Source organism: Pinus tabuliformis, chromosome 7 (genome assembly GCF_031772625.1).
Source record: "Pinus tabuliformis cultivar Carrire ecotype Pingquan chromosome 7, CPIR1, whole genome shotgun sequence".
NCBI classification, from domain to species: Eukaryota; Viridiplantae; Streptophyta; class Pinopsida; order Pinales; family Pinaceae; genus Pinus; species Pinus tabuliformis.
The window spans coordinates 963,082,389-963,108,684 of record NC_142293.1 but is presented as its reverse complement, the minus strand read 5'-3'; positions in this window follow the sequence as shown (position 1 = coordinate 963,108,684).

Here is a 26,296-nt window from a genome sequence, read left to right as displayed (position 1 = left end):
CGATTCCGACGGTCAGATTTTCCGCAGCAACCACGGGAAGTTTCTTGTCAAAAGCTCCTTTTTCAACCTCAACAGTGAAACGGTAAAAATGACATGGTAAAAGGTCTTTTTATAGGTTTTTTGGATGAATTAGTTCATTTTTTACCATGAAAAGATGTTTTTGAATGTATTTTTGCCTATTTTAAACAGGTATGAGTAATGTGTTACTTTTGTGCAGGACAAAGGGATTTCGAGGGAAATTGTAATTTTTCACAAACAAAAATATCAGAGTCATCTTTTAAGCCCTTTTCTGACTCCTAAAACATGAAAAGATCGCCGAGTGTTTCTTTTTCACTCGTTAAAACGGAATTAAAAGACGGTCCCCTTTTAGCTCTTTTCTGACCGCAAAATCAGGAAAAGATTGCCGGGTTTTTGTCGTTTCGAACTCGATAAGGAAATAAAACGACGTGTCCTTGATCGCTTTTTACTTTTCAGGTTAACGACACTATTATGAAAGTACTCCTTGGTCGCAAGATCAAGCGGTTCCCCCAGGTATTATTTTATACTTTTTCGGGCTTGAGGGACACAAATATACGAAAAAGTTCAACGTGGAGTCTCCTTTAGTTTTTTCAGACTCTCTAAAATTGAAAAACGCCGAGTTTCTCCTATACTGGGCTCGTTAAACTTTTACAGTAGAGGACCTGTTCAATTACAAACAGGAACGAACCACTCCTTCCTAGGGTTCGAATTTAAACTAGGTTGGACTCGTCCGAAGGATGAGCTTATAATCAAGCATATGTTATCCTCCTCAAGCTTGTTAAAAATAAAGAGGTACTTGCCAGAAATGGTGGGGGAAAAGAGAGAAGAATGAACCTGTTTGTCACCTTTTGTCTCAGAAGAAACTTTATTACCACTCTTGAACACGACACTTTTTATTCACCTGGGTTGGGAAATCTTTTACCTCACAGTTGACCAAATCACTTTGAAAGTCTTTAACCGGGTTCCAGGGGTTAACTTTGAGTTATACGTCACCAAGCCATCTGTTGTGTCGTTATGTGTTCAAGAGGTCTGCAAGCAAAAACTTTCATCTGCAAAATACTTGTCATCCATTTGACCATCCCTGAGTCAGTCCTTACAGCAACATTTCTTCAACTTGAACAATGATTTCGTGTTGCGGGCTTGCCTGCAACGGGTCGCTTTCTATCGACATCGACACATTATCTAGAAAGATGACTTAGGAATCGACAGTACCTTGAAGTCTGCATGCATCAATGGCAGGTTTCTCGCCTTTGACGTCAGTTTACATCATTGACTTTCGATCAGAGGATTCCGTGAAGTGTTCGACATCAAAACATCTATTCACATTTCACGGGTTGTGCTTGGTACTTTGAGGACCATTGACATTACTGGTGGTTTCTCTCACGCTTGTTAACAGTTTACATCATTGACTGGTAATCAAGTGGTTTCTAACATGTTCGACATCGAATCATTTAATCACATGCTAGAATCGTACCAATTCGGGAAGTAGAAGTGAAGACCCTGGATCTAGTTTCTACCATCCAGGCTGCGAGGAGTTTTGTATTCATTATCTATGTAGACTAATCATAAACAGATGGCTGCGTCCATACTGTGTCTACAAAAGTCTATAAAAATGATGTACTGCAAGATCATTCCTGTATCAGAATAGTTAGTCCATTAGTTAAAGTTTTGAATCTGAGTATGGGAATGCCTACCTCAGTGATGATATAATCTTATCCATGTATTTTGTGTTGAAAATTGCAGGTTCCAACCAGGCCATCCACAAGGCAATCCTTGAAATGATAAAGCGCTTCACCCTTCCTAGAATTACAAAACCCTATTCTATTCCAGGCTTCGCACTTTAGGGGGCAATCTGTTACACTAAAAAATGTCACCTTGACTACTTACAGTTAGTATGGCTCAAATCAACAGTCATGCTACCCTCTTAGGCAAGTCTCATGCCTCTGTTATCCATCTCAAACTCAAAGAAGAGAGAAAGTCTTGTAAAAACTATGTTTATCTCTGGGGTCGCAGGTTCTCTCTAGCCTTACCTGCGGGGACGCTGACCTTGTTCACAAAATCTGCGTCCAAGGACGCTCTGTATGTTAAGGGACAGGTGCGTCCCTCTGTAAAAGGCAAAATGCGCGAGTTTTATCTTGAAAAAGTTACTTGTGGTTACTTCTAGAACATTCTAGAGGTCGGTTTGATGAAATGGATGCGCCTCCAGTTGGTTCATGTATCTCTATTAAGGGGGAACTTATCCCATCAATAAGGGAGCTATCCCACCCAAAGAGGGGGATGATCCCATTGATAGTGGACCTGAATAACCTCTTTACAGCACTATAAATAAAGGCATTGAGCCAGAAGGAGAAGAGGTTGGAGCTATACATTTTCTTTGGGTAAATGCTGCAGGATTTAGGTCTTCCATTAGAGCCTTTGTGAGGAGAGATTGTCTTCACTTGATTCTACTTGGGAGAGGGTGAGCTTTGTCAAAGTAGAGGAAAACCCTTGATGGACCCTGGAAGGAACTTGCACAACACCAAGGCCAGGTTGTAAGAGTTTCTTTGTTTCGTTATTAATACAAACTGGTTTATTTTTCTCAATAGCTTGTGTTAATGAGTTATTTCATGTGTTCCTTGGTCTGCATGTTGAATATATGTTTTATTATATGAAATGCAAGTGCTTGGTAATTGTTTGATTGTTTGTGGTTGCAGGAATTGACTTGAAGGAGGAGCTCATCCGGATCGTCAAGAACGGACTTCAACAACAGCGTTTTGGAATAAGGTAAGCCTAAACACTTGTAGTTTTCATGTTGTAAAAGGTGTATTTAGAGAAAGATCACTCCATTTTGTCTTGTTTGTCATTAGAATGTCTTAGACTTCTAGGAAGGTCAGTCGTGTCCGCACCCTTGACAGATTCCGTGTGACAAAGCCATTCCACCCTTTCCTGAGAAACTAACTGGAACCATGCAACTGAATCTAGAAGAAACTGAAATTTTAGGAGAACTTAACAGTTATGTATGAAAATACCACTTCTCCGGGTCATAAAAGATGTACCAATCTACAATAAGTTGATCAAAGAGAAGTGTTTCAGGCACCCAGGTAGGTGCAAGAGAGATGCCCCAACTATCAATGTCATAGGACAACTGTCTGACCTTGTCAGGCGGAAAGAGTCAATTGTGCGGACACAACCAACCTCCCTAGGAGCCTAAGACTCTCTAGTGACAAACAAGACAAACAAGAGGAATCCTTCTCTAAACATGCATTTACTATATGGGAAATCAAGTGTTTAGATCCTACCCGTAATCCAACGCTGTTGTAGCAGTCCAGCTCCGCTGATCCGGATGAGCTCCTCCTTCACTTTGAAACCTGCATACACTAACAATCAAACGATTAAATAGCACTTGATAATCTCATAGAATAAAACATATTTAACACATAGACCAAGGAGTACATGAAACAACTCATAAATAACAAGTTATTGAGAAGAATGGACTCATTTGCATTAATAGGTAACAAAAGGAACAAATACAACCTGAGCCTTGGTGTTGTGCAAGTCCCTCCCAGGGTCCATCAAGAGTTCTCCTTTACTTTGACAAAGCTCACCCACTTCTAAATAGAACAAGCAAAGATGGCAATCTCTCCTCACAAGCTTCTAAATGGGAGTCCTAATTCCTGCAGCATTTACCCTTAGAAATGTATAGCTTCCAACCTCTCCTCCTTCTGGCCCAATGCCTATATTTATAGTGCTCAAGAGGAAGTTAATCAGGTCCACCATCAATGGGATAATCCCCTCTTTGGATGGGATAGCTCCCTTATTGATGGGATAAGTTCCTCTTTGGTAGGAGTGCATGAACCATCTGGAGGCGCTCAATACACGTCGAACAACTTTCTAGAATGCTCTAGAAATGACCACAAGTAACTTTTTAAAGATGAAACTTGCGCATTTTAACCTTTACAGGGGGACGCACCTGCCCCTTTACATACAGAGCATCCAAAGACGCAGCTTTTGTGAACATTGGGTGCGTCCCCGCAGGTAAGGTTGAGAGAACCTGCGTCCCCAGAGATAAATACATTTATAAAGACTTTCTCTCTTTTTTGGAGTTTGACATGGAGAGAAGAGGCATAAGACTTGCCTAAGAGGATAGCATGACTGTTGATAGAGCCATACTAACTGTAAATAGTCATGGTGACATTTTTTAGTGTAACAGATTGCCCCCTAAAGTGCGAAGCCTGTAATAGATTAGGGTTTTGTATTATCTAGGAAGGGTGAAGCGCTTTATCATTTCAAGGATTATCTCGTGGAGAGCCTGGTCAGAACCTGCAATTTTCAACACAAAATACATGTATAAGATTATATCATCACTAAGGTAGGCATTCCCATACTCAGATTAAAACTTTAACTAACAGACTAACTACTCTGATACAGGAATGATCTTGCAGTACATCATAATCATAGACTTTTGTAGACACAGTATGGGCGCAGCCATCTGTTTATGATTAGTCTACTTAGATAATGAATACAAAACTCCTCGTAGCCTGGATGGTGGAAACTAGATCCAGGGTCTTCATTTCTACTTCCCGAATTGGTACGATTCTAGCCATGCGAATAAATGAGTTGATGTCGAACATGGTAGAAACCACTTGATTACCAGTCGATGATGTAAACTGTTAACAAGCGTGAGAGAGACCACCAGTAATGTCAATGGTTCTCAAAGTACCCAGTACAATCCATGAGATGTGAATGAATGAGTTGATGTCGAACATTTCACGGAATCCTTCGATCGAAAGTCAATGATGTAAACTGACGTCAAAGGCGAGAAACCTGCCATTGATGCATGCAGACTTCAAGGTACTGACGATTTCTAAGTCATCTCTCTAGATAATGTGCTGATGTCGATAGAAAGCGACCCGTTGCAGGCAAGCCCGCAACACGAAATCATTGTTCAAGTTGAAGAAATGTTGCTGTAAGGACTGACTCAGGGATGGTCAAATGGATGACAAGTATTTTGCAGATGAAAGTTTTGCTTGCAGACCTCTTGAACACATAACGACACAACAGATGGCTTGGTGATGAATAACTCAAAGTTAATCCCCGGAACCCGGCTGAAGACTTTCAAAGTGGTTTGATCAACCTAGGTGAATGAAAAGTGTCGTGTTCAAGAGTGGTAATAAAGTTTCTTCTGAGACAAAAGGTAACAAATAGGCTCATTCTTCTCTCTTTTCCCCCACCATTTCTGGCAAGTACCTCTTTATTTTTAACAAGCTTGAGGAGGATAACATATGCTTGATTATAAGCTCATCCTTCGGATGAGTCCAACCTAGTTTTGATTCGAACCCTAGGAAGGAGTGGTTCGTTCCTGTTTGTAATTGAACAGGTCCTTTACTGTGAAATGTTTAACGAGCCCAGTATAGGAGAAACTCGGCGTTTTTCAATTTTAGAGAGTCTGAAAAACTTAAGAAGACTCCAAGTTGAACTTTTTCGTAGATTTGTGTCCCTCAAGCCCGAAAAAGTATAAAATAATACCTGGGGGAACCGCTTGATCTTGCGACCAAGGAGTACTTTCATAATTAGTGCCACTGACCTGAAAAGTAAAAAGCGATCAAGGACACGTCGTTTTATTTCCGTATCGAGTTTGGAACGACAAAAACCCGGCAATCTTTTCCTGATTTTACGGTCAGAAAAGAGCTATAAGGGGACCATCTTTTAATTCCGTTTTAGTGAGTGTAAAAGAAATGCTCGGCAATCTTTTCATTTTTTAGGAGTCAGAAAAGGGCTTAAAAGATGACTCTGATATTTTGGTTCGTGAAAAATGACAATTTTCCCTCTAAATCCCTTTGTCCTGCACAAAAACGACACATTACTCATACCTGTTTAAGATAGGCAAAAATACATCGAAAAACATCCTTCCATGGTGAAAAATGAACAAATTCATCCAAAAAACCTATAAAAAGACTTTTTACCATGTCATTTTTACCATTTTACTGTTGAGGTTGAAAAAAGGGCTTTTGGCAAGAAACTTCCCGTGGTCGCTGCGGAAAATCCGACCGTCAGAATCGAACGCCGTCTCTTCCAGGTACTTTACAACATCCTACTCTTCAATTTCATCCGATTAAAATTGTGTTTTAGGTTTTAGTTTTGATTTTTGGGGGGTTTTGGGTTTCAAAATGCGCTCTGCGGTGGACGCAGGTGCCCTTCGGGTGACCTGCGTCCCCTGACTTTTTCCTACACAGGAAAAAGGTCGGGGGACGCAGCCCACCTTCAGGCCAGCTGCGTCCCGATGCCCTGTGTTCTAAACGCGGGGTGTGTCCTCCGTGAAAGGCGGAATTTGAAACCCCAATCTCCACAAATAACCATTCAAATTTCCCCAAATCAATTCTAATCATTGTTTCTTGGTGTGTAGGGCACTCACCATGTTGGATTGGAGAGAAAGAGAGCACGAAGACGTTGATTTAGCTGCAATTGAACATCAACCTTCCATTGATGCCCTAAAAGCATGCGGGCTATATAAATACTGGGCCATACCTGGCATGAGGGCTCAGGTGAGATTCTTGGAATGGCTGGTTGAGAGATGGAACGTTCAAGAGCAATGCTTTTACATCGAAGGGCATCAGCTCGAGATAGAGCCCTCTGATGTATACTTTCTCACTGGCTTGCCAAATAGAGGCGAGCAACTCAATCTAGCCGGGACTAGGCCGGGTGGCCAATCCCTTGCTAGTCTCCGGGCAGATTGGTGCACACCCAATGCACACCATGCGAAAGGCATGGAAATCAAACACATCTCTCTGCGTGAACTCAAAGTTATAGCTTTCATGGTTACCAGGATTTGCGGTGCAGCCGCTTTACATATTGCCTCTGGGTCCCAAATGCGAATGGCGATTGACTGTTACCAAGGCACCATTTTCAACTGGTGTGATGCTGTGTCGGCTAACATGAAGAGCCAACTGACTAGGGCAAAGAACGGACGACTGAAAACCTTTGGATATGGGCCTCTAGTCGTGAGCTTTGCCTTAGAGAGAGTTCTGATGCTGATCCCTCAGCAACTCACTGTTGATATCTTGGGTCCTCGGGAGCCAAAGCTGGTACGATGGGTTGCGGTAATGGCCCGACATCCTGACGAGGGCGCGGCGATTGTTCGATTCTCTGATAGTTATTTTCACTGGTTAGAGGACCAGGTTTTTTCGATCCAGGACTTTCCGTATGCCGGAGTAGATTTTCGAGGTGATCCGGACATGGTTCTTCCACAGGGAGAACAATGGGATGACAGAGGTACTTTATTTTTCACAAGTTTTTCAAATTATGTATTTTTTTGTTTTTTATATATATCGTCTCAAAACTGACAGTAAAAATTTTCAAAATGCAGATGTTGGTCCACAGCGCCAGCCAACCTCCGGCCTTTTGAGAGGAGACATCCAGTTGCACCGGTACCGGCCCCACAGGACGCGGCTGCAGAGTCACTAGCTGAGTTGGAGCAGGATCTAGAGCGTCTGACGGCGGATATGCCTGAGACTACCATAGATGATATTCCTATCAGACTTCAGCGCTATGTAGTCGCGGTCCCTGGACCGTTTAGGAGATTTTTGTGTAAGGTAGCCCGTGCAGTGGTGTCGTATAGGGAGCACCACCAGTGATTGGCTAGTCACTTTGTAGACACATGTGACATTTTTGACTTTTTGTACTTTATCATTTTTGCCGATCATAAGGTGTTTTTCAACCTATGATCGAAGACGATGTATATTTTTTGACACACTCCTATCTATATATATATCACTATTACCGGCTTATCTTGTTTAACATATGTGATGAAATGTTTTTAAATTTACTTGCATGATTATCGTAAATGTCTGTCCAACACTCGAGAAGCAATTGCATCTGCTAATGTATTTAAAGACCTTGGAATATGCTGATATTCAATGTAATCAAATTCACGTTCCAAGAGACGCACTCTCAAAAACAACCTTAATAACACAGGATTTCTAATGGCATAAACTCTATTAAGCTGTAATACAACAAGTTCAAAATCTAACCTCACTATCAAACGTCGAATTCCAAATGAAATAGATTCGGATAATAATTCAACCACTGCACTGTATTCTGCAATGTTTTTCGTTGTTTGACCGAGGCTTACCCCATGCATAGAAACTAACTCGTCAGAGGGCGAATAGATAACCCAAGCTGCGGAAGAGATATTCCGTGTACTACGACAAGCACCATCAGCAAATCCAATGTATGTTTGGAGAGGCGTCGACATCTGCAATATCAAGAGTAAAACCAAGATAAGCCAGAATAACGACGAAAAACACACTCTCTAAGCTAAGCACACTGACTAACTAACAAACATACTAGCTAGAAAGAAAACCTAACCTAACTAAAAATTCTCCATACCCACCATTTAAGCATAATACCTCTTTAGGTAAAGTCCATTTCTGGGTTTACCCAAAGAGTCCCCATCAAAATCTACCAGCTCATAAGCCCCTTTTGCTAGCTTTCGCTTTACAATGTAGGGTCCATGCCACATAGGAACGAATTTTCCAGCACCTAGCTTATCGTTAGCTTGATCATATAATAGCACTAGGTCTCCCTCCGAAAAACTTCGAGGGGTCACATTTCTATCATACTGAGCTTTCATTCGCTTCGCGTGAGTCTCGATTGCCAATGTAGCGTCACGTCGAGTCTCATCTAATTTAGCTAAGTACAATAAACGCTTCTCCTCTTCGGAAGTAGCTGGAAGTAATTCGACAGCCATTTGAAGTGATGGGATTTCGCATTCAATGGGTAACACAGCTTCCAAGCCATAAACTAGCTGGAAAGGAGTGAACCCTGTTGAAGTTTTCACTGAGGTTCGGTATGCCCATAGCGCCGAAAATAACATGTTGTGCCAATTCGACCGATGAATACCAATGGTTCGTCGGATCATGATAACTAGAACTTTGTTGATAGACTCAACCAAACCGTTGGCTTGCGGATAATAAGGAGTAGAGCTATCGTGGCGCAAACCAAGCTGGCTTGTAAGCTCAGTCATCATGATGTTTCGAAAATGGCTCCCATGGTCAGTAATGATTGCTTGTGGGACACCAAACCTAGTTATAATATGATTGAATACGAAAACTGCAGCTGTTTTTGCCGCTTGCGTCGAATGTAGGCATCGCCTCGGCCCATTTAGTAAAATAATCAACTGCAAGGATGATATACGCATGCCCCCCGGCCGAGTGAGGGTTACAAGTAATAAAGTCGATACCCCATTTGGCGAATGGACCAACGACAATTATAGGGTGGAGAGGAGCAGGTGGTGCGCGCATCTTGCGATCAAACACTTGACAGTTGTGGCACTTCCGGACTGCAATGATACAATCTTTAAACATAGAAGGCCAGAAATAGCCAGCGCGCAACACCTTCTGAGCTGTGGCATACCCAGACATATGACCGCCACATGCTCCAGAGTGACAATCATTCAAAACCCTCTCAGCCTCTTCGTGAGTTAAACAACGTCGAAAAACTAAGTCTGCCCCCTGGCGATAAAGTGTATCTCCAATAATTTTGTATTGCTGGGATTGAAACCAAATTTTTCGACGTTCCGCCTTTGAAGCTTCAGGCCGAAAGGTTTGGGTTTGGAGATAGATGATTATATCCCCGTACCACGGATCTAAAGTACTGATAAGAAACAAAGATTCGTCCGCAATGGACTCCTCTGCCACAGTCTCTGTGTCAGCACGCGGGAAATCACACATCAATTCCGCAAAAACTAAGGATTTCTTAGACTTGGACTTCTCGAACTCCAAGTCGAACTCTTGCAGGATAACAATCCATTTAGAGTACTTGCCCCCTAGCAGTTGTTTTGTCAAAATGTAAATCATAGGGTTGCAATCCGAAATAACTGTAGTTTTACGGAGAAGAATGTAGTGACGAAAACGCTGGACAGCTTGAACGGCTGCCAGGGCCATTTTCTCCACATGCGAATATTTTAGCTCAGTGGGATTTAAGGTCCTACTAAGATAATATATCACATGTTCCGCTCCGAATTCATCTTCTTGAACTAACACCATTCCAATGGTGGAATGCGAAGCTGCGAGGTATAAGAAGTAGTCCTGGTTGTAGTTGGGAGGATGCAACAACGGTGCATGGGTCAACGCGTGTTTAAGTGCATCAAAAGATTGTTGGGCAATCTCGTCCCAAAAGAATTGAGCGTTCTGTTTCAACAACCGTGTAAAACCTTTAGTGACCTCGGCGTAGTTTGGGATGAATCGGCGTAAAAAGTTCGCTTTCCCTTGCAAACTTTGGAGTTGGCGCAAACTCGAAGGAGGAGGCAATTTGATGATAGCTTCGACCTTCGAGGGATCGACGCGAATGCCGGCTTTTGAAACAACAAATCCCAGCAATCGACCTGTTTCTATACAGAAAACACACTTGTGGGGATTCAACCGAATTCGATAATGCCTACACCTCATAAAGATTGCTCGTAAGTGGACAAGGTGATCAGCTCGATGTAATGAATGAGCAGGCAAATCATCGAGATACGGTTGCACAATGTGCTTGATGTCATGAAATGCGTAAGACATCGCCCGTTGAAAAGTGGCCCCGGCATTCTTAAGCCCAAAAGGTAATTTGCAATAAGCAAATGTCCCCCATGGACAAATGAATGCCGTTTTTGGTTGGTCGGCAGGTAGAATATTGATTTGATTATAGCCCAAAAAACCATCCATGAAGGAAAACATTTCACTTCCGGCACAATCATCAATAATTTGATCGATATAAGGCGTAGGATAGTTGTCTTTTGGACAAGCTCGATTTATATCCCTATAGTCGATACAGATTCTTATTGTTCCTTGTTTCTTGTTGACCGGAACAATATTCGATACCCAATCCGTTAACGGGATCGGATAAATGAAACCTGCTTTCAACAGCTTTTCGACTTCTGCTTTAATCGCAGCCGCTTTTCGAGGGTGAATCTGACGCAACCGTTGCCGGACGGGTTTAGCATCCGGGTAGGTCTTTATTTCATGAACAACAATGGCAGGATCGATTCCTGGCATTTCCTCGTAAGACCAGGCAAACACATCGCGGAATTCTTGGAATAGGGCCTTGTAAGTTTGGATTTCATCTTCTGTACATGCGGCACCTATATGAATGTTCTCCTCAATTCCGGGCTTCACTGAAATATCAATGGGAATAGTACGAGAAATATTCCCTAAATTCAACTCTGAATCAGAATGTTTCGTTGGATCCTGAGCGTCTTTGACATATTCAGCGGTAAAGATAGATGAAAAATCATTTTCAAATGCATCATCCTTAGGTAAAAACGAAGATCTGTGATGGAGATCTTCCCATGGTAGATCGTCTACACTTAGGATTTCGCGAAGTTGTTCGTCAGATGACACGACTTCGGGAAACGCTATCCGTTCTAAGGTTGAGGTGAAAAGTGATTCTTCACTGACCACATTCATTTGGTCGATTTGGGTTGAACACGAGTCGGTAAAAGACATTACAGCTTCATAAGCAATTTCATATGGACTCAAAGGCATAGCATCACCGAATGAGTCTATCTCAGATTCAGATGGGACAATCCAAGGATCATCATAAATAATGTTTTCTGATGTAATCATATGAATTGTTGCAAATGAAGGTTCTACGCTGAGTGGAGGGAGAGGAAAAGTTCCCAGTAAACCGGAATCTTTAACTAAACCTACGCCAACGTCCCTATAAGGGATTGTCGTCTTACCGACATGCTGGATACTCTCTGAAGAGGCTGGGTCGGATGAAAAGTATGTCAGCTGATCAATAGTCACGATCTTACCGTTATGTGGAAACTTAATTACTCTGAAGACCGATGAAACGACCGCTGTCATAGCATATGACCAACTTCGACCCAAAAGAAGGTTGTAGTCTAGAGGGGCATCAACCACTTCCACATCCAGACTAACGGTTTTACCTTCTACCCCTATAGGAAATTCCTGTAGAATACCAAACGGACGGAACCCACGGCCATCAAAGGCCTTAAGGATGGTGGGGGATTGGTTCAACGAAGGAGAACCAAGAGATCTCCAACATTGAATCGACATAATACACGTAGAGGCTCCCTCATCAATCACAGTCCGATGAATAGGCCTGTTTTTGACTATCACTGGGATTTGGAAAGCCATTTGATGGGGGAGACGTGGTGTACTATTTTCTAGATCGAAGATTATTAGATTCGGGTCCTGAACATCAACAGCTCCGATAGCCGACAAAAGTAATTTTCGTTGTGCTGGGCATGATTGCAGCACTTCTAACGCCGACATTGCTGAGGGTGAAACAGCTAAGTCCTCAACAATGTTGTAATTCTGGGCTGCTCTCGCATGTGGATTGAAAGCAGACCTTCGAAGTACACCCTTGGCGGGCGGTTTAATTACTAAGTCCGGGTTAGGTTTTTCGATCTGTAGTGGATCAGAACCAGGAGCTGAGGTTGATGGGTTAGAGTGAGAAGATTCTGCTTCCTTACCATCAACAGGATTCTTACTACCATAATCTTGCGATCGAGTCGCAATCCTCACATGAGACATCATCAAAATGGGTTCTTCACTGGCATTCGAGGAAGAACCTATCATCTTATTCTCCTGCTCCAGAAATGGATTTTTTAACACAGCAGGAGTGGGAGAACCTTTGACTATTTTCACAACCTCGGCCCGATGAGGGCAATCTCTCGTAAAATGATCCTCTTCACAAATAAGACAAGGATATCGAGGTTTGCGCTTTTTGTCATTGGTTTCCGACTTTTCCGTTTTCTCCTTCGGAGCCTTGTTTGCTTTAGCCTTCTTCTTTCCTTTCTTCTTTCCACCGTTTTTTGATTTGGCCGTAGATGTCTCTACAGCGTGAATATCGGCGGTAAGTTCAGGAGAAGACTCTCCTGTCGGGGAATCAGGCAAAGTGATAATAGGAGTAGTTGAAGCCTTGGAAGACTTCTTCTTGCTCTTTGTATTCACGATACCAATCATACCATCAGCGGCATGAGATCCCGAAGGAGCAGCAGCGATTTGATTCGACTTTGGAAGATCCGGAATCTTCTCGTGTAACGTACCCGACTGAGTGTAAACTAAGTCAAGGTATTGCGCCTGAGCAATGACTTGCTCCTCAGTAACTACTCTGGCCTTAGCTACATCTTCAGTAATCTTCAGTAATAATGATTTAACAAACCATTCAGCTAAGATTTGGTCCGGGATAAAAACTTTCACTAGCCTTCTTCGACGTCTCCACTCATGAATGTGATCAGAAATATACGTGGACGTTGATTGTTTTAGTGAAGTTAATAACTCCGTGCCGTTATCGTATCTGACCGGCAACTGAAAGTGAGTTAAGAACGAGGTAGCTAACTGGCTAAAATTGTAAAAAGAGGCCCGTGGTAACTCAATGTACCACTTGGCCGCGAGACCAATGAGTGTACAGTGAAAGAGACGTAAGCGGATCGAATCATCCGAGATAGAATTTGAAGCACACCAGAGGTGGTAAGTCATCACATGATTGGACGGATCCTCTCCAGACTTACCTTCGAACTTGGGTATATCACTGGGCAACTTATTTGGCATTGGCGGCCAGAACTGAAGATATTGAATTGGATCGTTCGTTAGGCGCGTCAAGTCTGGTAAATCCAAAGTTGCGATAAACGATAACTGCCGGTTAGGATCTCTAAAACTCTGGGTCACAATACCAACCCCAGGAGGAGGATATCCAGGATAACTAGGAACAGAAGTCGCATTTGGGATATTATATCCTCCTGGAAAACCAGGATTAATCGGACCGTACTGGGGTTGTTGAGGTTGTTGATAAGTGTACCCAGGATACGGTTGATACTGGTAAACCGGTTGTTGGACAGCTTGCCCAGGTTGGTACTGTCCCTGGTACGGTTGGTGAACAAATTGAGGTTGAGTAGTGACAACCGTACTTATACCAGGCTGACCTGCAGGCATCTGGACCGTGGTTTGAATCGTAGATCCAAACAACGGTAAAGATGTCTGAGGAGTGGTTACAGAGACAGTAGAAACCGGAGCCGTCGATACTCCAGAAGTAAGTATGGTAGATGTGGCGGTAGTTGCAGCAGCCGTTTGAGATGGAGTACTAGGTGCGATTGGCGGCTGAGTAACTACCGAAGTTACAGAAGTTTGAACATTTGACTGGACAGGTTGCGGTTGCTGGGGTGGACCAGAAACTACGGGTTGTCCAGCTTGAGGAACCAACTGCATACTTGGCTGCAACACCTGTTGACCCTGTGATGGATCCCACACTAACATTCCAGGGTATTGACCTGTAACAGGTTGAGGATACTGAGATCCATAACCGGATTGAGGATAGGATTTATAATTGTAAGGTGCAGTTCCCATACTTGGAACATATGATTGACCTTGAGGCGGTTGATAACCTTGACTCGAGTATTGACCTTGAGGTTGATAACCTTGAGGTAAATACGGATACTGGGGTTGACCTTGACCTTGAGGTTGGTACCCTTGAGGTTGATACCCTTGGGGTTGATACCCTTGGGGTTGCCATCCTTAAGGTTGCCATCCTTGAGGTTGATATTGATACTGAGGTTGACCCTGGGGTACATATTGAGGCTGGGGTTGACCTTGAGGCATGTATTGCACCATAGGTGCATACTGACCTTGAGGTTGCCCCCCAGACACAAATGGTGTACCTTGAGGTTGCCCCCCAGGCGTTAACTGAGGCTGCCCCCCATGCGGTAATTGGCCACCTTGAGATTGGGAAACGGGAACTGAACCTGACATCATGTAAATGTCTCCTACACCCAATGGTATATTACCACTGTTTCCAACTAATAACCCATGATCAACGGGTTGAGGAGATGCCCCCGCAAAGGTACCAGAAAGTGATTGATACCCAGTGGGAACAGAAGGACCGCCATGTAAGAAAGATTCAGGACTTTGAGTAAACACGGACGACTGACCAGACATATTTACAGGAGTATGAATACCTCCAGGTGGAAAAGGAGTACGAGGTGTAGAAAAACCTAGCCCGAAGTTGTCTAAATAATTGGTTAACGAAAGGTACCAAGTAGTACTTCTAGGAGAACTGTAAAAGATAGATTCACGCTCCCTTAGATCAATAGTAAGTTGATCTTCAAGGTTAGAGACGCCTATTTCTTCCTTTGGAGCAAGTTCTTCGATAGCAATCAAACCAGTAGGAAGATTTTCGGTGATAATTCTTTCTATTCTCGGTGAATCAGGAACACTAGAAGTCGGAGTAACAGGTTCAGATATTTTAGGTTCTTCGCCTGTATCACTAGCAGACGAAAAACTACCAACAAGCTCAGAAACTGTAACAGCTTCGGGATTATAACCTGTCTCTAAACCTTGGTAATCTCAATGGACTACCAAGGAAGATTCTCCTTCTTCAGGTGAACCTACTCTACTGCCACTAGGAGGAGTTACAAGGACCTTTAAACCTTCTAGATTACCCGGGTCGTCTCGAGGAGGTGATCCCCTAAGTCTACGGGATCTTCTCAACAATTCGGCCACAGAAACAACTTCAGGAGACTGGCCCTGAAGTCTACGGGACTGTCTCGGTAATTCCGCCACAGCTAAAAACTTTTAACTACTACACACGAAAACAAAATAAAATTTCAAATCAAACCACCTAAAATCTCTAAAGAACCAAACAAATTTGAATCACACGCCTAAAGAATCTAGGGCGTCAAACCAAGCACAAACAATAGCCTTCCAGACCGAAAGCGCTAGTTGGTGATGAAGCCCAACATCGCTGGATTCAGTACAGAAGTGGCGGGTGGAACAGTTACCCCGACAACCTGCTTAATGAATAGACTGGACCAAGTTCCTCCACTTTAACCGTCTCGAGTGAAGTGAACCCCCAGAAAATCCAAGTGAGTCTAGCCGACGTCTGCTCCAGGTACAGTGGGATCTTCCCTCCACCGTCACCTCGGTAGAATCCTAAAGATAATGGTCACTAAGGTTACCAACCGCAACAAATGCACCTGGGGGAACAGTCTAAACTCCGACAGCACTTAAGGGCAGAGTAGCAAGCTCAATCCCCTTGCCGGCTCCTTGACAATAATCCAAGGTTTACCGACAAGTGACCCCTGGCTCCTCGACAATGGTTAATCCGAGGTTTACCGTTTGTAATACGTGCGTGTCTGGTGTCGTTCCCAACGAGGGGGGATTGATCCCCTCACTGGTTCGGACACGAGCTCGTGCTTCTCCTTTAAGAGGAGTTTTCCCAGAGTAAAAATGAGACAATTGGATTTATTCTATCACAAGATAAGCTACTTGTTTGGTTTTGTTGTCTTGGAGAGTTAATTACTCACCTACTCCAAGACACTAGCCTGATCTAAATTGGTGTTTCAGAGCCCTAGTAAATAAAAGTTACTACGTCGATTTTACTTTAAGCGTTAATTTTATGGTTTTTTCTTAAAGACAAAAGGTAGCGGAAGTGAAACCAATGGTGTGTAGACTCGACTCAAACCACTACAAAGATGCACCTAAGATGATTTACGCTACTTTCCTTTTTCAATGAAATTCTTAACTAAGAGAGTTGAGAGATGCAAATTTTATAGAAAACAACTTTCTTAGTAAAGACAATCAAAGAAACAATTCTCTTTATCTTTTCAAGCATACAAACATGACTACTCCTTACGTGCACGAAAAACTCTTTTTCTTTCCAAAACTTTTCAAAGCTACTTGAAACAAAACTTTTCAAAGGAGATGTTTTTGTATTTTCTTTTTTTAATAAAGCATATAAATCAATCTCAAAAGCTATAAAATCTATGAAAAACTTGACTCACAAGCAAATCAAAAGAAATTTACTCTAAGCAAACCTAACAAGGCAAAAGCTCACAAAGATGATTCTAGGTTGTTTTACTTGACCAAAATCAAATCAAGGACCAGCTAATGCAGAATCAAAAGACTAGTCAAAACAAAACTCAAATCTTTTTGTTCTTTTTGTAAAATGGAATTCAAGACTTAATCAACAAGCACTTCGAAATTTGCCCAAGAAACAACTCAATGGTAAGTTGCTCTCACAGGTAGACTTTATGACAGGTCTGACTTCTAAGAATGCTGACAAAACCAGAGAGATCTAAGGCTTGACAACTTCTACCGCCAAAGTCACTACAAGACCTACTCAAAAATCAAACCCTAGGGCTTAAACTTCTATGAAATCCACTAAAACACTCAATGCTATCGAAATAAGTTCAGGTGAAGACCTTTGACAAGAGACTAATGAATCTGGGCAGTAAAAACTAAGAAAAAGCAAAAACTAAGAGAAAAAATGCAAAAAATGGAATTTTCTCAAATTTTAGCAGGGGACGCAGGCGACCCGTTAGAACAGGTGCGGGCCCACTCTGTGCACACAGCAACAGTGCGTCCAGGGACACACTGTGCAATACTCAGAGGGTGCGTCCTACTGGAAAATTCAAGAAAAACCAAAATAAATCTAACCCTAAGCTAACCCACCCAAAGACAAAGTCACAGAGCCAAAAACCAGAAAAATAAACCAATTTTCTCAGAGCAAAGTTCATACAAAGGAAAAGACTTTTCACATCAATGGATTCCCCAGTGGAGTCGCCAATTTGTCAGGCGGAAAGAGTCGATTGTGCGGACACAACCAACCTCCCTAGGAGCCTAAGACTCTCTAGTGACAAACAAGACAAACAAGAGCAATCCTTCTCTAAACATGCATTTACTATATGGGAAATCAAGTGTTTAGATCCTACCCGTAATCCAATGCTGTTGTAGCAGTCCAGCTCTGCTGATCCGGATGAGCTCCTCCTTCACTTTGAAACCTGCATACACTAACAATCAAACGATTAAATAGCACTTGATAATCTCATAGAATAAAACATATTTAACACATAGACCAAGGAGTACATGAAACAACTCATAAATAACAAGTTATTGAGAAGAATGGACTCATTTGCATTAATAGGTAACAAAAGGAACAAATACAACCTGAGCCTTGGTGTTGTGCAAGTCCCTCCGAGGGTCCATCAAGAGTTCTCCTTTACTTTGACAAAGCTCACCCACTTCCAAATAGAACAAGCAAAGATGCCAATCTCTCCTCACAAGCTTCTAAATGGGAGTCCTAATTCCTGCAGCATTTACCCTTAGAAATGTATAGCTTCCAACCTCTCCTCCTTCTGGCCCAATGCCTGTATTTATAGTGCTCAAGAGGAAGTTAATCAGGTCCACCATCAATGGGATAATCCCCTCTTTGGATGGGATAGCTCCCTTATTGATGGGATAAGTTCCTCTTTGGTAGGAGTGCATGAACCATCTGGAGGCGCTCAATACACGTCGAACAACCTTCTAGAATGCTCTAGAAATGACCACAAGTAACTTTTTAAAGATGAAACTTGCGCATTTTAACCTTTACAGGGGGACGCACCTGCCCCTTTACATACAGAGCATCCAAAGACGCAGCTTTTGTGAACATTGGGTGCGTCCCCGTAGGTAAGGTTGAGAGAACCTGCGTCCCCAGAGATAAATACATTTATAAAGACTTTCTCTCTTTTTTGGAGTTTGACATGGAGAGCAGAGGCATAAGACTTGCCTAAGAGGATAGCATGACTGTTGATAGAGCCATACTAACTGTAAATAGTCATGGTGACATTTTTTAGTGTAACAGACCTGATGTCGGGACAGGTAACTTGTCCAAAATATTTGGACCCTGGGAGCCCTGTAGTCGATGTCCACATAAATGGCACCATAATCCCCCACACTTTGATTGATCTAGGGGATACCATTAACGTAATGACCAGAGACACTATGCTCAAACTCAACCTTCAGAGTTCCCTATGAAAGACCTCAACAACTACAGTTGGTAGACCACTCCACTGTGACTCCTGAGGGGATTGTGGAAGATGTCATGGTCTCCATTGATTCCTTGGAGTACCCTGCTAACTTCTTGGTCCTTCAGCCAAAGGAAAAACTCACTAGGTATCCCCTCATCTTGAGAAGGCCTTGGTTAGCTACTGCAGATGCTTACATCAATTGTTGAGCTGGGAGCATGACCATCAAGAATGGGCATATGTCTAAATATCTAGTCATATATCCTCCTGCCCAACCTCTGCTAGAACATGAATTACCTCTCTGGTTGGAGGAGGAAGATGGGGATGAGGTCTACTCTGCACCATTGTGCACAGTGGAAGCCACCAAGGGAGGTCCTCAAACCGAGGATGATCTTATTGAGAATTTGATTCAAAATCTGCCCCCCAATGTGTTGCCATTAGAAGAGTTGGTGGAAGAAACCCAAACCAATGCTTTAGTTGGTATCTGTGTGGCTGATCCGACTTCTCTCTCTGAGTTAAGAATGTGGAATTTGGTCCTGAACGAACCTTGAAGATCAACTCATCCTTATCCACCTCTCAGGAGAAAGAGTTGTGTAGCTTATTGAACAACCATTTGGATGCTTTTGCTTGGAACTATAAGGAGATGAAAGGAGTCCACCCTTCAGTCTGTACCCATCACATTTACATTAAAGAGGATTGTAAACTAGTTAAGCAACCTCAAAGGAGGATGAATCCATCCCTTAAGGACATTGTCAAAGAAGAACTGCAAAATTTGCTGGATGCAGGATTCATCTACCCTGTCTCTGACAGTGAGTGGGTTTCTCCTTTTGGTGCTGGTGCCCAAGAAAAATGGGAAGTGGAAAATCTGTGTAGATTATCGAGAACTTAACAAAGCCACCAAGAAGGACCATTTCCCTTGCCCTTTCATAGATCAAGTGTTAGATGGCCTGGTAGGGAAGAAGTTATTTTCCTTCATAGATGGGTTTAGCGGGTACAATCAGATCCAAATCAGCTCGGAAGACTAAGATAAGACCACTTTCACTTGTCCATGGGGTACCTTTGCCTATCGGGTCCTTCCCTTTGGGTTTTGCAACACTCCTGCCACTTTATAAAGAGCTGTACTAAGTATATTCGCTGATCTAGTTCATGATTCAATGGAAATCTATATGGATGACTTTACCCCTTATGGTTCTAACTTCCAAGAAGCTCTGACTAACGTGAGGAAAGTTTTAGCCAAGTGTATTGAGATGTACTTGTCCCTCAGTCCTATTAAATGTGAATTCCTAATGACTGAAGGGACTGTGCTAGGTCATACAATCTCTCAGCAAGGTTTACAGGTGGATCCCAACAATATTGCTATCAACCAAAGGGTCTCACCTCCTCAAAAAGTAAGAGATGTTCAGAGTTTTCTAGGCTGAGCAAGATATTATAAAATATTCATTAAATATTTCAGTAAGCTAGCCTCTCCATTGTTTGGTCTTTTGGGAAAGGATGTTGAGTTCATATGGACTGACAACTGTCAAGAGGCTCTGGATGCTTTGAAAGGTAAGCTGATAACTTGGGCCCTACCTTTCCACATTCACACAGATGCCTCGAACAAAGCCATATGAGTAGCCTTAAGACAAGTTGAGGAGAAGCTACCATATGTTATATATTTTGTTAGTAAAAGCCTGTCCAAGGCAGAGTTAAACTATATTGTAATTGAGAAAGAGCTCCTAGCTGTAGTCCATTCCCTAAACAAGTTCAAACACTACATCACTAGCTATCAAACATTCGTGCATACTGATCATGCTACAATTAGGTATTTCATGAATAAACCTGATGTAAATGCTCGTACCATTAGATGGTTCCTTTATTGCATCAATTTGATTTGACCATTGTTGATAAGCGAAGTAAAGAAAATGTTGTTGCTGATTTTCTGTCTAGACTAGATTTGCCTATAGGTGAAGAAGGGATGGTGGATGATCATATGCCAGATGAACACCTGTTTACTATTTTAGTACTCTCTCCATGGTTTTCTAATATAGCAAATTATTTGGTTTCCGCAGAGTTTCTGCCATACTTTCCTCAAAAGAGAAGAGCAAGATCGTGAGGAAAAGTGCCCCATTCACTTGGATTGGGGGAAATCTCTTTAAACTTGGCCTAGATCAGTTTTTGAGGTGATGTGTCATGGAGGAGGAAGTTTTTGACATCCTCCTAACCTATCATGATGGGCCCTGTGGAGGCCACTTTGCAGCAAAGAGAACCGCCTTCAAAATTCTACAGGTAGGATACTATTGGCCCACTCTTTATCAAGATGTTAGGAGATACATCAACCAATGTGACAGATGTCAAAGGATGGGGAAACCTACTCCAAAGGATGAGATTCCCTTTCAGCCTCAGGTGACTTTCAAGCCATTTGAGATGTGGGTCATGGGCTTTTTGGGTCCTCTCAACCCTCCTTCAAAACAGAAGTCCTACATCATTGTGTGCACAGATTACCAAACAAAGTGGGAAAAAACAAAGGCAATCAAAGTAGCAATAGAAGAAAAATTAGCTGAGTTTTTGAGGGAAAATATCTTCTACAAGTTTGGCTACCCAAGAGAATTAGTCACAAATCAAGGAAGTTAGTTTACCTCTAACCTGATTAAAGACTTGCTCACTCATCACAAGATTAAGCATAGAACTTCAACCCCTTATCGTCCACAAGAGAATGGACAGGTGGAAGTTACTAATAGAGCTTTGGAAGGGATTTTGACTAAGGTAGTGAGCAACAGTAGAAACGATTGGGCAGATCGCTTGGTTGAGGCCACTTGGGCCTATAACACTACTTGGAAAACTACAACAGGTTTCACACCCTATGAGTTGGTCTACGAAAAGAAGGCTTTGTTGTCCATAGAATTTGAATACAACACATTGAGGTTGGTAGCTCAGCTAGACCTAGATCTCAGCCATGCACAACATGAAAGATTGCTCCAGCTGAATGGATTAGATGAATAGAGAATGCAGGCCCTTCTCCACTCAAAGGTAGTCGAACTTCAAAGAAATATATGGCATGATCGACACCTCAAAGAAAAGCAATTTCAACCATAGATTGGGCACTGCTGTATGATTCAAGATACAGGGATTTTAAGGGCAAGCTGAGAACAAGATGGTTGGGACCATATATAGTGGAAACATGCAATGACAATGGTTCAATCCTTGTTCAGACCATTGATGAAGAAGCCATCCCGATGCTCGTCAATGGGCATAGATTGAAAATCTACAGAAAGGCCCTTTCCAAGCAAGAGTTCATTGAGACTCTTGGCAAATCAGTATTGGTTATGGAGCAGGTCCTTGTCTCCACTCCACCTACACCATTAGCAAAAAAAAACACAGAAAAAAAAAAGAATAAAAGATCCTTGGGTGAAAACCTCTTAGAGGCACCTAGGGCAGATAGTGAGGGTGAAAACCTCTTAGAGGTGCCCCATCTATCTCAGAAAAAATAAAAATAAAAAAAATAAAAAAGAAAAAAAAAGAAAAAGAAAAAGGAAAAAAGAGAAATAAACCTAATTTCTGTTGAACAAATTGCAGGTTGCAGGAAGGTCATCACAGGTTTTAGAAAGATAGCACAAGAGAAAGACAGAGGACATGACCAGGTTTCATGCATCCCTCATAATCCATTCCTCCATCATCATTACCCTTTCCCAAGATCTGGTCTCATTTGGTTCAAAATTCCACATCGTACAAGAAGCTCTGTATCTTCTACAGGAGGATCCTATAGAAGCTACAAACAAGCCAAAATCGATCTCAGAAGAGGACCCGAGGGTTTGAAATCTATCTATGAGGCCTATGAACCTCCCTGCCTCCATCCCTCACCATATGTCACCCTTTTACATCCCTGTACACCTCCATTACACTCATTTTTATGTCCCTGTACAATCACACACAAAAATCCTGTTTTTTTCATGCTGCAAACAAAATTTTAATGACAAATCAAAACAACAGTTTTTCCACTCACCACACCTGATACCCTCCATCTATGATTTCTTGTCAGCCGATACCCTCATCAACAGTTGTAACCCTTCTCATTTTAGCAGAAGGAGAAGCGGATACAGGAAATCCTACAGGATTCTTGTAGCAGCTGATCCCTCTGAAAGACATAATCTAGAGACAGGGATAGCAAAGTATGGCATATGAAAGGTGCATGGAGCTCTGTTGAACCTGTGAACATCATCAATAGCCCAAGGCCGAGCATGCAGAGCGCAAGTAGCAACAGCAATGAAGAAATGGGTTCCAGAAATCCGAAATGTGCATAACACGTCCACGACTGCACAGGTAAGTACCTAAACCTATTCCTCAATTAAATGAATCATATTTCAAGGCTGCATAACTATGGGAATGGTTTGGATTGAATGGAATCGGTGGCTAGTTAACTGTTCACCCTCGGCTAGTTACACATCCTCGTGGAATCGAAACGAGCCCCGTCAAATTCAAAAGTGCCGATTAGATACGCAGCCAGCACATGTGGTATGTCCATTCAGGAAGAAATATTCGGGACTGGTAGTGGTGGCGACAGATAACGGGAGTAAGGGAGGTGATGGTGGTTAGACGGCATGCAGAAAAATTATGACTGTGACGTAGCATCAACGTTCTGGTCCGGCCACCTCATCTCCTCACCACGAATCATTCCCACAGTTAAAAGACAGCTCAGTTAAGACATTCACCACCCTCTGTTCATTCTGCACTCACGATGTTCTTGACTGAAGTACGCATCTACCACTTCCAGTGCAACTAACTAGTCATCCTCCACCAAATTTCTGTCTATTTTTTGAAAATCTCCTACCTATCGGACTCTACAGGAAGCATAGTTTCATTCTACAAGAGGCAGGTGACTTCTACAGGAAGGGTTCTACAGGAAAGGCAGAGAACAACTCTACAGAAAGAAAACCCAAGACTTTCGTCGAATTTCAAGCTCAAAACGAGGTAGGCTTGGGAAAACGTCTCTATGCATGATTTGTTTGTGTAAGGTGGTGAATTGAACATGGCATTAGATTGAAAAACGAGAGTAAAAGTCTGCCTGCACATTGGAAAAAGTGAAATTCTACCTATATATTTCACTACGTCTACACAGTTTCTTTCTTTCTCTACATCTGAAGTGTCATCATTTTTCAATTTCTCCTATAAGGAAGATACATGTAACAGTAGAGGCCAACCTGTGTGTGTGTGTGAAAAAAGAAACCTAATTTACATATCTATCTATGTGCTGAGAAAAGAACCTGTGTCCTTATTCTCTGTTCTATAAAAAAAAAAAATCCTTTCATAAACAGACAGTCAAACTTAGGGTGATAGAAGTTTAAAACAGAGGAATTATTGCCATTTGATGTTGTAAGGAAACACACGGGAAATTCCTTCTTGAGTTCAGAAAAAACCGAATTTAGCTATCCTTTGTTTCAGTGATTGAATTTTTTTTCCCACCTGAGCATTTTATTTTCTGGTTAAAACACAAACTCAGCACCATGCCAGGAGGATTCATGAGGAAAGAACCCTTAAACTCTAGCAAATTGTATGAGCACCCTAAGGTGGTGGATCTTTTCACTAGGGAAAACTGGATACCATTCTTTGACAGAATTTAGGATTATGATGAGGAGGTGACTGAAGAGCTTTTGATGTCCCTAAGACCACATTCAAAGACACATGCCACAGTTAGTTTTAGGGGTTTGACCCTAGAACTTACCCCTAATTTCATCAGTAGAATTACTGGTCTACCATTGGGGCTCCCTTGGAGCAAATAGGATAAATCATTGAGACAAGTGGCTAAGAAAACATTTTTTCTGCCTAAGGATCATCCTATAGAAGACAAAAATGGGGTCAGAAGGAAAACCTTGATTCCTCTTTGGAGTGAAGTCAGTTATCAAATAATGAAGTATATCACATGTGAATGGAGGTTTAGCATCATCTATGGTTATCATTTCCGGTTGCTACATGAATTGAGGTATGGGATGGACTTGCCTCCAGCTAAGAAATTGAGCATCCCATATTTCCTCCTTTAGTCTTTAAGTGAATGTGGTACATAGCTAAATGCAGGAGTCCCAGATCAGTTGGCCCGCCATGGACTCTTCAAACTGTTGGTGGAAGATGCTTTACACACCTATACTATCCCCATAGCTTGGGACATCTTCATAAATATGTACAGGGATAATAACATCAGAACTTTGGCTGAGAACATCAGCTAATCCAGCAGTTATGAGGGGGAGAAAACTAAAGAAATTGTGAAGAACATTGATGAGGGAGCACAAGACATTAAGCAGAGGGAAAAACAGAGGAAGAACAAAAGGAAAAAGCGGAAGTTGACAAGACTACTGAGACTAAGGAAGAAAAGGGAAAAATAGCAAAAACAGAGAAAGGAAAAAGGACAAAGACTGGAAAGAAAAAGGCCAAGAAAGCCCAAAAGAAGGTTGTCACAGCCAAGGCAGGCACCTAGCAAGAGAAAGAAGAGACACACCCTGAGATATTAGGGACATAAGAAGAAACAGGAGGCATAGAGATCTCTATAGGAAGTGAAGGAAAAGAACAACAGAAAGAGAAATCCCCTGAAATGTTGGCAAGGGAAGCAGCAACTGCGCTCACTGCATTAAGCACACCTACAAAACAAAAAGGAAAGAGAAAAAGGCAGACCTCCATGTACTTTAAAGCCAAAAAAAGCACAAGGATCAAAGTGGGAAAACCTCAACCACCATCCAAGGAACCAATTGTCATTGAGGACTCACCCACTAAAAAGAAGGAAGAGTCTCCTTCCAGGATATCTATCACCTATGAAAGAGGAAGCCCAAAAACCTCCACATGGAAAGAGAAAATTACGTTGATGGACTCAAAGGCAGTTCTACAAGAAGTTGAAACATCTCTATAGGAAACTCTAGCCAAGTTAAAAGAGAATGAGAAATTGGAGAAGAAGGCAGCCACAAAGTCACAGGGGGAGAGCAAGGCTAAAGAAATACCTGAACCTACCCCTCAGCCTAATTTGGGCTCATATTACAATCTGTTGGAGGGTGGGAAAATCATCCCACAGAAATTCGTTGTACCGTTATGTTTTGAATTAGAGAAAGAGAGGATCAAAACACACACATGGATGCAAATCTCTGAATCTAAAGGATTTGAGGACATATGCCACATGGAGGATAAGCTAAAAGAATTAAGGGGGGAATTGGCCATGGTGAGGCACATAGAAAGCTACAAAAGAGCCCAACTACAGGAGGAGAATGAGCTACTAAAGAAACAGTTACAGGAAGTTCATAAGGGAGATAGGCTATCTATTTTAGGAGGGAAGCAGCAATAAGAAGGACCTCCAACAGGCAAGGAAACAACTGAGAAACAACAGAAAGAGGGAGAGCTACAAGCTAATGTGGAGATGCTAACAAAACTATTGCAAGTATAGTAGTCTTAGGAAGTAAAAGAAATACAAGTTTTAAAATAGCAGTTGCAAGAAAAAGAAGCCCAAACGGCCTACATGGCCAGTTAGGCAGTAGAATCCTTACAGTGTAGGCAACCTGCTAAATC